Here is a 13,204-nt window from a genome sequence, read left to right as displayed (position 1 = left end):
AAAAGGAAAATAAGGGAAAGAAAAACATTACAATTGTCTTGGCGGAGGCTCTGGAGGAATTTCGTCTGGTGGCCGCAGGTCTATAAATTGCATCAGCGGGTCTCCAAATTTGAGTCGCCAAAATCGATCAGTCTTCAAACCTGCACAAAAATCAACCTCAGATAAATTAATGTGTGTCAAAATACCAAACAATTTGTGTGCAAGTCGACCCTCTTGTGTTGACAAGAAAGGGTCTTTATTCAACATCGTTTCTAGGAAATTTGCTTCTTTACAAACTAACGTGTGATGGGAAGTTATTGAAGCAATTACCTGTAGTTCTTTAGAAGCATTAACATTAAAGGTTTTACCTGGTTCTTTGAAAATTATAAGCTCACCAGACTGGTCACCCTCTTTATCGGGTGTACATATCATCATACCACTGCAAGAGTCTGCGTCCTCATTAGGCTCCTTAACATCTGATTCAGGCGGGGATGACGGTTCCATGGTTTCTGAGCTCGGAGTATGAGGTACCACAGGTTGGTACTCCGTATGAGTATCAGTCTCCTTATAAACTAACTGCTCTGCTTGTGGGCTCGTTTCCTCTGATTTTTCTTTGAATTCATCTATTTCAGCCGTAACTTCCGGTGTTGGGACAACTATTTGCTCGGTGATGAGCATTTCAGATTGGGGATCGTCTTTCTCGCTACTGAAGGTGATGGTGGCCTCTGCTGTCTCAAGAGAAACATCATGTATTTGTTGTTGCGGTTACTGGTACTCTTGAGAACTAGGCTGAAGTTCTGCGAGTGTTTCCTCGTTTTCTAAGATGTCCAACTGTGTGCTTATCGCATTAATGGTGTCCCGCAATTCATTATTATGATCGACTTGAGTTTGCATGAACTGCTGGAGCATGTTCGCCATCTGAGTTATGCTATCCTCCAGAAATTCCGATGGCGTACAGCTCTGAGGGATCTGTGGTGGCTGGTATTGAGGCGGAGGAATATCCGGGCAGTTTGGTGGTTCATATGCGTCACCACCACTAATTGTGCTGATAGGATGTGCAGTCATGGGTGCCTGAGTGTATCGTGTGTTGCACTGTGGGACATTGTCAGCTAAGTAATCAAAGAATGATAATACTTGATCTGGATCCTCGCTGACGGGCTCTCCATTAGACATAGTCTGGACAAAACACTTGCAATCAGGGGTAAGAGCAGTATAAAAACAATTAACTAACCTATGTCGCGACGTCCCGGGAGCGCGCGTGCCCCGAGCGACGAAATTAAAAATCAATTTTAATATGGTGTGGAAAAACATGGTGTATCGGAGTCGCCACTAACCTTTAGTGCGGTTAGAACACATGATTATTACCCCGTTAGGGGTAGAATCGGTCTACATTACCAGAGTTGGGCTCGGGAGTTCGGTTACGCAAGGGGAAGGTACAAGCACCCCCTACACGCCCGTTCTTACGAACGGTACCTAATTAATTTGAAATTATCCCTAAGTTAATCTAATAAATCTTTACATTACTCCTTTTTATGAAATTATAATTATACATGAAAAATAAAGAAATAAATAAATATATACATATATTCCCTCAGAGCTTAAGGTACGTGATGCCCGAAGGCTCATACCCCCGCAATAAAATCATAGAGATAAAAAAAAAATCAAAAATAATCATAATAATAAAATAATAACAAGTTAATATAAATACTAAAAATATCACAATTAAATATATGTATACTTCAAAATAGAATAAGGAGAGTAATAATAATAATAATAATAATAATAATAATAATAATAATAATAATAACAATAGTAATAAATACAATAATAATACTAATAATAGAAATATTAATAGTAGTAATAATAAATAATAATAGTAATAACAATATTAATAATGGTAAAGATGATACGTACATAGAATATTATGGAAATACAATAATTCAACTATGGAAATAATTAATAAATATATCAACATGGAAACAAGATTATGGAAACAACTCAGACTACAAAGATATTATGCAAGCATATACAAGTATGATATGGAAACATAGAAAAACCTAAAATTGAAACACAATAATAATATAAAAATATGTATGCTAATATACACTCGAATGCGCATGAATATGCAAATAATTATATAAGGCAATCACAATAATAATACCAATATACAAACTATACACAACAGGAATGTGCATTCAAAATAACATAAATATACAAATATAAAAGACAATAATAATAATCACATAAATATGAAAAAAAAATATATACATATATATATAATAAAATAAATATGCAACATAATAATATGAAAAATAAATATACAACAAGATAAGCACACAATACAATGATATGCATAATAAATGTACAATAAAATAAACATGCATCGCAACAATATAATTATGCAAAATAAATACACAATAAAACAAGCATGATAATATTAACATGGCAACGATATTAAAGTATACAACAAGAAAAATATATCATGAATACTAAACATTAAATAATGAAACATAATAAAGAAAGAAAAAAAAAAGCTAAAAAACATCATCATCTCAATACCTAATCCTAAATAGTACAATACCAATTAAATATATATGTATACATTTACACACACATAACACAACAACAATTGTACAATAATATTAAATATTTAATATATACGACGAATACAAATATATGATCTTTAAACACAAACTCTGACGATTAATATCTCATAACAGTAATAAATTTATAAATACGACAAGAAACGATATAAACATGAATATCAGCTAAAAAGTCTCACCACAATATTACGTATGTAACAAATACGATAAAAATTTAAACTTTAAATATTAGAACAAGTTCTTACAATAAAAATTCTATGATAATAATAATACAACAATTAATACAACACAAGTAAAATCAAAATAATTACGTTAATACAATTAATATAATAATAATCATATGCAAGCAATTTACTAATAACAATATACAAATAACAATAGCAATAAAACTTAACTAAATAATAATAAATGACAATTAGTGTGTATGTGCATATACAGCATGCATAAATAAATAAGAACAAAATTTCCACTTTATAAACTGAACCTATATATATATGTATATTCATGTTTGTGTGTGTGTGTATAGACAGCCGTGCAAAGGTGCTTACAGAGGGAGGCTGAGGGATGGAGCAGGGATCGGAACAGGACCGGAGACGAAGACCGGCGCACGGTCGCCGGGAGCTGTGACGGCGGGTATCACCAGAGTGTTGCAGCGATCTGGAAGCTGCTGGTGGGCTGTGGACTTCTCTGCGGCCTGCTGGAGGAGACTCGGGTGCTGCCGGAGAACTGGGGTCGGTGGCCGCTGTTGGTGCTCGTGATGGCTGGGGGGAGTGACGGTGATGGTGACACCGTGTGGGGTTACAAGATATGAAGAGTGGCCGTGAGCAGGGAGCCGCAACAGGAAATCTTCTTCTGCTGGTGCAGCTGTGGAGGATGGTCGGTGCAGGGGGTTCTCGACTGCAGTTGGTCGGAGTGGTTGCGGAGGGCGAGGGAGTGGTGCTGAGAAGAGGATGGATGGGAGGCTGGGTGAAGAGGGTGGCAGGCAGTGCTGTGGTGGAGGCGGCGGTATTGGTTGTGCAGGTTCGCGGAGAAAGATATGGAGGAGGCTGTAGAGGAGTTGCAGAGCTGTGCGCGATGAGGGATGATGGAGAGATGGGTGTGTTGCAGGGGCTCGGCTGTTTGTGGTGGAAGGGAGCAAGAGGATGAGGGAGGCTGGGGAGGCGAAGAAGAAGATGGATTTTTTTTCTTTGGTCTTTTGCTTTTTTTTTTTCTTTTTGGCCTCTGTGCCGTGCCCCTCTGTGCAGTGCCGGATCCCCCTTCTTATAAAATTTTTTTGAAAAAAAACCCTAGCAATATTTCCTTTTTCAACTTTTGGTATTTTCTCTTTTTTGGAAATAAGATATACTACCACTATGGTTATAAGGAAACAAAAATAATAATAATAATAAGGTAATAATAATAATAAATAAAAATAATAATAATAATAAATAAAATAATAGTAATAATAGTAATAAAAAAAACCTTAATGATAATAAAAATTAAAAATAATAATAATAATAGAAGTAAAAATAAGTAATAATAATAATACTAATGAAAAATAATAACAATAATAATAATAATAATAATAAGAATAATATAAAGAAAATAATAATAACAATAATAATAATAATAATAAGATTAGCGAAAAATAATAATAGTAATAATAACAAATAAAATAATAGTAATAATAGTAATAAAAAACACTGATAATAATGATAATAAAAATAATAATGAAAATAATAAATAATAATAATAATAGAAGTAAAAATAAGTAATAATAATAATACTAATGAAAAATAATAACAATAATAATAATAATAATAATAAGAATAATATAAAGAAAATAATAATAACAATAATAATAATAATAATAAGATTAGCGAAAAATAATAATAGTAATAATAACAAATAAAATAATAGTAATAATAGTAATAAAAAACACTGATAATAATGATAATAAAAATAATAATGAAAATAATAAATAATAATAATAATAGAAGTAAAAATAAGTAATAATAATAATACTAATGAAAAATAATAATAATAATAATAATAATAATAATAATAATAATATAAAGAAAATAATAATAACAATAATAATAATAATAATAAGATTAGTGAAAAATAATAATAATAATACATACATTGGGCCTGGGTAAAAATGGGGTGTCTACAACCTCCATGAGTCAAACCCATGATGTGGACAAAAACTTAGTAAATCATTGAATCGCTCCCAGCAAGCCTGAAATGTCTCGTCATCTTGCTGCACAAAATTAAGAATCTGTTCCTGCAGAAATTGAGTTTTCTGTGAGGGACAAAATGCATGCAGGAATTCACGCTCCATATCAACCCAATTAATGATGGAGTGAGGTCTCAAGGAATGAAACCAGATCAGTGCCCTATCCTGCAAAGTAGTAAGAAATAAATTTAGTCGAATAGATTCATCAGTTTTAGCATGAGAGAAAAACATATTGCAGGTTAATTCAAACTCTGCTAAGTGCTGATATGGGCACTCAGATTCTGTCTCGTAGAACTCGGGTAGCAACGACGTTCTCCTGCGCTGCATCATAAAATTAAGCTCATCATAAGGCAAAATAGTGGAAGAGGATGCAGTGGCATATTCAAGCTGCAAAAAATCCATTATCGTGCGCGGTGCAGGTGCAGCCATTTTTCAAAACTCAAAATTTTTTTTCTTTTTTTGTTTTCTGCTTTTTTCTTTTTCTTTCTTAAAACTAATAAAAATGATGGGAAAAACGCAAAATTGAGACTAAGAACGACATTCCCCGGCAACGGCGCCAAAAATTTGACTCACTCGAAAAATGAGCAGCTCGAAAGCTATGCCAAGTATAGGAGTTCTGTCGTGTAATATTAAGCCCAAGGGCTAGATCGTCTCCTCAGGGAATGCGTTTAATCTCAGATTTTACGTTCATCCAATCGAAAACAAAAATGCACTGAACTTGGTTCAGATTCGGGGTTTTTCAAGATTGTTCATTTCACTTTTTATGAATTAAATGACATGTAAATTAAATTCCTAAAACTAACATGCATTGAACTAAAGAACACTAATGGAAATCCTAATTTACTCAAGGAAACTTAACACGCGTTAGTTTAAAAATGGTCACCTAAAACATGGAATTAAAAACACTCAATGGAAACTAAACCCAACACACACGCGTAATAAAAATCGAATCTTTAACTGAATAAGAGCTCTAAGCAAAACTAATCTAAATTCTTCAAATTTAACAATATCATCAATTAAAAGCCAAATAGATAAGTAAAAATTAAACTTCACTAAAATAAATTAACATCACTTTAACACTCATTCATATAATCTTTCAAAACTCTAAATAATAACCAAATAAAGAAGAAGAAAAAAACAATATCCTGCTGTAATTTAAAATAAAAGAAAGAAAAGAGCAGAGGAAAGAAGAGAGAGAGAGAGAGAGAGAGAGAGAGAGAGAGAGAGAGGGCCATGGCAGCAAATGCAGCTGCTGTGTGTGGCTTGGACAGCAGGAAGGAGTTGCTGTTTTGTGGAGCTGCTGCGAACAGGAACTGCTGCTAGTATGGGAGTTTGCGGCTATGCTGGGAGAAGGCCAAGGATGAGCGCTGGCCGAGGGATGCTCTGGTGTGGTGCGTGGCAGCAAGGGGTTGCTGTGTTGCTGGCCGTGTGCAACAGGCTGCTGCAAGAGAGTTGCTGCCAGTGTCGTGTAGGAGCTGCTGGAACAGGGGCAGGTTGCAGTGGGATTTAAGGAAGAAAAGTAGGGAAAGATTGGAGAAGAGAATAGGGAAGAATAATAGAAGAAAACAAAGACAGAACCAAGGAAAAACAAGAAGAGAAAGGGGAAGAAGAGAAGGGAAAAGTAGGAAAGAAAAGAGCAAAGCAGAAATTGAAATAAAATAAAACAAAGAAGAAGAAGAAGAAGAAGAAGAAGAAGAAGAAGAACAGAGGAGTGTGCGGCTGGGGCAGCGCCCAACAGGGGAGAGAAAGGGAGAAAAAAAAAAGAATAAAAAGGGGAGAGGGGAACACAGCCCTAGGACCCGGATAGGAGACCCGACCCATTTAGAGGACCCGAATTATTATATTTTTTTATTCTTTATTCATTGTGAATTCTGCTCTTTTGGAGCCGGTATCTTATAAAACTTAAAACACAAAAGTTGTAGATAATCCTTTTCTCTTTCTCCAGAAATTTGAATCGTCTCGATCGGAGCTCTGACGGAAAAGTTATGAACAAAATACGAACAGGTGTCGGTTTTGATTTTCAGGAATTTTTCTGCGACAAAAAATTACCAAAACTTCATAAATAGTGCAATAAAGTTCAAGAATGATGATTTTGGCATTTTATTAAAATATTGGATAATTTTAGATATTTAATTAAAAATATAAACAGTAAAGACCGGGTTAAGCGTCCAATTATGCAGTTTTGACGCGTAATCAGAAAACATTCAAGTTTATATTTTATTCAAAGATTTTATCTCAGTTTCATTATTGAAAATTGATTTGATTTAGATCTTTGGAGTAAAGCTGTTTTACATATACTTTTATAAAGATCATATAGTTGGATTAGATCTTTGGAACATATTTGTTATACATCTTTTCTTATACAAAGATCATTCAATTGTTATTACTAAAGATTTCATCGAACATAGTACATACATTCAACTAAGCTTCGAGTTATATCATCTGAGTATGTATTAGTATTTCAATTGTACTTATTAGCTTGTTAAGGAGCATTTGAGTTTGCAGAAAATTGTAATCATATTATTGTATTGACGGTTTAGGTTGTGAATCGGAGTGAGGAGGAAGCTATGCATCTTCTAAGCTATAGACTGTAATGAGAATCTTCGTCCTAGTTAAAGGAGTGGGATTAGTGGAATCCTTAAGTGGGTTGCTAAAGGCGAGGATGTAGGCCAGGTTGGTAGAACCTTATAAAAACTGTGTTTGCATCTCTCTTTCCCTTAACTCTTTTAATTTCCGCTTGTGCTTAATTATGTGGGTGTTGTGTATGTGTTAACTGTATAATATCTCAGTAAAGTAATTGGGTAAGATTGATTGATTAATAAAATCACACATTAAAATTTGTAAGTTGAGAAATACTGAATTGCTTGTCATCTAAATTGTACATGTATGGTTGTAAAGTGTTCAAAATTTGAACTTGAGTAACACAAATTTTAAAATATCCAAGTCACCCCCCTCTTGGGATTACACCTAAATTAACAACTTGACACCTTTAACCAATTTGAACACATAAGCCGAATAGACATGCTGTTGTTTTCCTCCCTTATGTGATTAAGTGCCATTCAAATTTGTTGAGGATTTTCTCTTGACATTGTGATTGCTAGTTTTTGTGGTGCCAGCACTTCCTAGCTCTCATACATACTGTTGAATCAGGTGTAATCCCAAGAGGGGGGGGGGGTGAATTGGGTGTTTAAAAAATACTATGGCACTAATTTACCACTTAAACTCTTCTTATATATTTACTAATAAATTCTTTTACTCAATTACTTTTGTGCAAGACTATCCAACCTATGCATGCAATATACACAATTTAAATGCAATGCTGAAAATACATAGTAAAGGGAAGAGAGAAGACAAACACAGTTTTACAAGGTTCAGCCGACTTGGCCTACGTCCTCACCTTGAGCAACCACTCAAGGATTCACTAAAACCCTCCTCCTTAAAGTGGGACGGAGCTTCCCTTACAATCCGCTGCTTACAAGAGGTACAACTTCCTCCTACTCCGATGCTTACAAGAAATACAACTCTCTCCCCACACACCGGTTCACACACCAAACAGTGTATACAATAGAATCTGAAAATTAACACTCAAAACAATGCTTCTAACAAAATCTGGCGAGTACAATTCAAAAACCTCATACATTAACATATGATATAACTTGAAGCTCATGAATGTATGAAAAACGATACAATCGTTTTATGTATGATATGCTTCAACACACAACTCCCTATTTAACCAAAACTCCCAAGTAAAGAGATATTTAAAATGTTTTGGAGTCAACTAGGGTTCTTGGTTCACTTTGCAAAAATGCACAAGTATGTTTTATGTGAACTAGTTAACAAAAACTTTGCCTTGAATACAAACTCAATCAAACTCACAAAGTTTTATTTCATGTATTCAATCACAAACTGAGTATGTTAGTTTTCAGAAAATATCCCTCAATTAAATGTATAGTTATAAGTACCAAGGATATTTAATCAAGATTTTATATATCTAAAATATAAATCCTTTCAAAAACACCCACTTGAATCAAAAAATCAATCAACCAAGTTAAATAAGTTTTCTCGAGTAATGATCTTTTCAAAACTTAATTCTTATATGAATATGCACACTCAAGATCAAAACTTTTCTAATGATAGTCAAGAGCACATAATAAGATGAGATGAGATGTTCTTAAGAATAATAACTTGAAAGATCAAACCTCAATACTAGATTGAAGTACAGTTGAGTAAACAAGTTCCCTTTGAGAATCTGAGTTGATTTTCCCAAGCTTGAAGATTAGAGATTGAAGTGTAGGCAATCGTATAGCACTAGGAGTTGATTTTCAACGTTCTTTCAACAATGTATGTTCTTCTCTTTCTTGTGTGTCTAACTTGTGTTCTAGGGTTTAGATATTCAGAATATATAGTATATTACCCTTAGGATTGATCTCAGTTGTTGGATCAATAAAATAGCTCGTGAGTCCTTTTAATAAAAATATGATTTTTAGACTTTCCCGCAACTTCAGGCAACCGAAGTGGGGTTCAAGCTCCTGAAGTGGCAACTTCAAGCACCTGAGGTTCCACGGTCAGGCGACCAACGTACCTTTGCCAGGTTCTATTTTCCCATTTAATTCTTCAGGCTACCGAACTTAATCTTCAGGCAACCGAAGAAATTCTTCAGGCGACTGAGATTGAGTTTAGGCTACTGAAGTCCTCTTTTTCTCAATTATTCATTTCCAGTTTAAAATTCTGCTTTGCTTCTTTTCTTGGGTCTTTTATAAAACAAGTTTTCCATGATTTTAAAAACCTTTCTAAGCCCATGTAAGTTCCCTAATGAATCACATGAAATGTATGAATCCTAAAATCATTCTAAGTTATGTTGAGCCTCAAATTAAATCATACAAAAATGTAAGTACATGAGTTCTAAATACCCATTCCAAAGATATTCTTGAACTTTGCTGCTTGCATCTTGATTCTCGTACTCTTTAAGTTCCATGGTGCTTTCCAAGATTTGTAAGCTTTACTTGAAGGCTTCCATGATTCGTTATCTTTCCGTGCATGCTTAATGTAATTCCTGTTCACAAACTCAATGCACAGATCAAATACAAAGTGATTTGTCATTATCAAAACAGGATTGGAATCGTAGAGTCAACACATCCCTTAAGGGTTGACTGCTCATTTAGTTTATAAGCCCACTCTTCTTCCATTGTTTGCATCCATTCAATAGAAAATTGCTCTACTTGGTCTAGTAAGTACTCAAAGCTGTTTTACAGTGCCCAATAATAACCCATGGTTTTGAATAAATTTGCGGCATCAATGGACATCTAATAGTCATTGTTGAGAAGAAAAAAAATTAAAATTATTAATATGCATACTACTTATGTGAGAGCATTATCTTAATATAATAATGCTTATAAAATGTACTTTGTAGTACTTACCTCAAACTTAGAAGACTTATAATTGATAATCAAAAGTTGATAAATCAAGTAGTGGTATTTCGAAAAAGGAATATGTTGATAAGACAACATTGAGCAACCATATATATATATATAGCATGAGAATCTTTTAGATGCACATGAGGGCATGTTTCACATGCATATGAAGTCATTTCCACCTATGACGTGCAAGTGTAGTCATGTAAATAATAGGATATGTTGAGTACTTCGAGGAACTATTGGCCTATCTAAGTTTAATCCTGTCTTGATAATGACAAAATAAGACATCTAATTTTGCAACTAAGTGTGTTCACAGGAATTAAGGTATTAAGCACAATAACAAGATGCAAATTGGAAAGCCATGAAGCATACAAGACGATGTTATTTGGCTATGAACATAAAGCTTATGAAGACCAAGATTGAAGACTATGGCTATGTTTATGAAGCTCATGAATTCCAAGCTTGAAGAAGTAAAATAATTTATTTCATGTACATTGCAAATAGGACCTATGTAAGTACACTATCATTGATTATGTGAAGAAACTCATAGGTGACCTTGGTTGGACCCTAGGCACTCTATAATTTCATGAAAATCATTTTATAAATGTTCAACAATTATTTCAAAATGTTAAAATCATTTTTGGAATGAAAAACCAAGGGTCTTGAGGCTTTAGGAAGTTTAGGTGACTGATGCAGGGTACTTAGTCGATCCCTTCCTATCTCCCCAAAACAAGATTCTCCAAATCCCCTCTTTTTTTTTGCCGCCTTGATGTGCAAATTTCTCTATCGATACCTTCCCATCTTCAAAAATCTTAAACACGAAAGTTGTGGGATTTTTTCTTAGTTTTTTTAGGTACCCATATTGCCCTATTTGGAGTTCTTTAGAAAAATTTATGCTCCAAATACTGAAGGGTGTTTCAGGAAAGTTGTAGTGCCACTAGACGTGCACAATTCATGTTCCAAGTAGTTTGGGTGACCAAACCTCAAAGACCTGGTGACTAAGTTGCTACTAACTTCACTAATTCCAGTTCTAGGGAATTCAGGTGACCGAGTCAATGGAATTCAAATGACAATGGCTCGTAAACGGCTAGTTTTGAAAGCAATAAATTATTTTTTAAAGCCCAACAGTCATAAAATGGCTAGTTCATTATCTTGCCTATAAATACAAGTTTCTAAACTTGTTATAAATGATGAGAAAATATTGGATTTGAATTTTATTAGTATTGATATCATTCATTCTTGAATCCAATGTTGGCCTAAATAAGGTCTTTCAATTAGTTTTGGTGATAACAAACAAAGGAAAATTTAACTTGGAAAGGTTGAGTTTTTGTGTTTCAGGAAATATGGATCAAGTATGGATCAAGTAAAGATCAAGATCAAGTGTGGGTCATCAAGGAAGATAAACTAACAAATGATTAAGAGAGAAACTAAGGCATTTGTAGATAGAGCCAGCTCAAGCAAATATCCAAAGAACTCAAGCATGACATATAAAGTCTTAGGAAACATATTGTAAGTGTTTCAAAGCTAAATATCGTTTGAAATATGTTTTAAAGCTCTTCCAAAAGATTATGAGGACCTAAATACCTATTTAGGATTATTGAAACAAGTCTTGTAAAAATCAGAATAAGAGAGCAAATCCTTTTTAATGAAAAGTATTTTCTAAAACAGCTTCTTGGCTGTTCAGATGACTGAACTCTTAAGTTCAGATGACTGAAGTGGTAACTTCAAATGGTTGAACTTTATGTTTATATGTCTGAAGAATTACTTCAGACGTCTGAAGCATAAGTGCAGACGTTTGAAGATTTTCTGGGACAAAACTGAAACAGGCAGTAGCTGTTCAGATGTCTGAACTTGACACTTCAGACGTCTGAACCCTCTCTTCAAACATCTGACCCTGTGTCCAGTTCATTTTTTAAAGGGTTTCAAGAACTTCAGATGACCGAACTCAACTCTTCAGACATCTGAACAATGTTCCGTTTTGAGCTCCAAATTTTCTAACAACTTGGAAAACTCTCTAAGGAAACTTTTGCAATAAGGAAACTTGTTTGAAAGCCTATAAAGACATGGTTTTTATAAATCAAAATACACGAAGCATTGAAAATCTCTCATAAGCTCTCTTGCTCTCAAAGTCTCACCTTGATCAATCTCTTGCAAGCTGAAAGTGTTGTGATTCTGATATTATAGTTCACCAATTCCTGAAGCTAGATTACTGATTTCTCATCTGGAGAAAAGGAATTTGGTGAAATCCTTGTTGAGCTTCAAAAGTGTATTTCTTTCTTGATATTTATCTTTTGAAGTACATAGTTTCAATTTGTACGAACCTGCTTTTTGTGTGAGCATCTCTTGTACACCAGCTTCTTGTTATCTCTCTTGTAGATTTTGGACGATTCCAGGCTGTTGGATCGTTGACCAAACAAGGGTATATTGTTTGGAGAAGGTGGGCTCTAGCTTTGGCCAAGGAGTGATTGTAAATAGACGTTGTTCCACCCGGTAACGGAACTACTATAGTGGAACCCTTCGGTATTTTGCCAAGGGCGAGGACGTGGGCTGTGTTCAAACTGAATCTCATAAAAACCTTGTGTCTTTCTCTCTTCTTTACTTCCTATTTTTTGTACAAGCTGTTGTTGTGTGATTTAAAGTGCAAGTTGCAGGTTTTAAAGTGAGAAATGAACAAAGACTCTTGATATTTAGAAAGTACGTTTTGATTAATCGTTTTCGGAAACCCAAAAGGGAGTACATTGGTTAATCTGCAAAAATCTTGATCAAGAGAAGTGCATACGAAGAGGTTATCTAAAGATACTTGCGAACATCTGCAGGGAAATTGATAAAAGTACTAAGATTCTTACTTGAGTGATTGAATTGTTTAAGGTTGAATTGATTGGCTTGTGAATTTAAATTTTAGTATTTTTAAGTGTGATCTGTTATTTATTGTGTTTTTCTTGGTGTTATAAGCAAAGCTTAAAAAAATTTATTAAAATTAAAAAGAATCC

Source organism: Malania oleifera, chromosome 5 (genome assembly GCF_029873635.1).
Source record: "Malania oleifera isolate guangnan ecotype guangnan chromosome 5, ASM2987363v1, whole genome shotgun sequence".
NCBI classification, from domain to species: Eukaryota; Viridiplantae; Streptophyta; class Magnoliopsida; order Santalales; family Ximeniaceae; genus Malania; species Malania oleifera.
This window is presented reverse-complemented; position numbering follows the sequence as displayed.